Below are 291 nucleotides of genomic sequence, written 5' to 3'. Positions count from 1 at the left end.
GATTCCACAGAAATAAGGCTAGCAAAGAGATCCACGAAATACAGATGTAACTCTTTGAGTGAAAGTCACACATCACAGAACAGTTTCTCAGAAAGCGTCTTTCCAGATTTCGTCTGAGGATATTTCCTTTTTCAGCATAGCCCTCTATGTGCTTTCAAATATCACTTTGCCAATTCCACAAGAACTGTCTTAGCGAAAGGCATCTTGAGGTGAAAGCTGTAACTCTGTGAGATGATTTCACAGAACACAAAGAAGTTTCCCCGAAAGCTTCTTTCTCTTTGTTATCGGAGG

General features: G+C 40.5%; 1 pseudogene; it reads right to left on the bottom strand.

Moving 5' to 3' along the window:
• LOC105528323 overlaps window positions 1-291 on the bottom strand; it is a 33234-nt pseudogene that overhangs the window by 27415 nt on the left and 5528 nt on the right.

This window comes from Mandrillus leucophaeus, unplaced genomic scaffold, assembly GCF_000951045.1.
Source record: "Mandrillus leucophaeus isolate KB7577 unplaced genomic scaffold, Mleu.le_1.0 Scaffold712, whole genome shotgun sequence".
Lineage (NCBI taxonomy): Eukaryota > Metazoa > Chordata > Mammalia > Primates > Cercopithecidae > Mandrillus > Mandrillus leucophaeus.
Note: the sequence above shows the minus strand (reverse complement) of the source record. Positions and strands in the feature narration are given on the sequence as shown.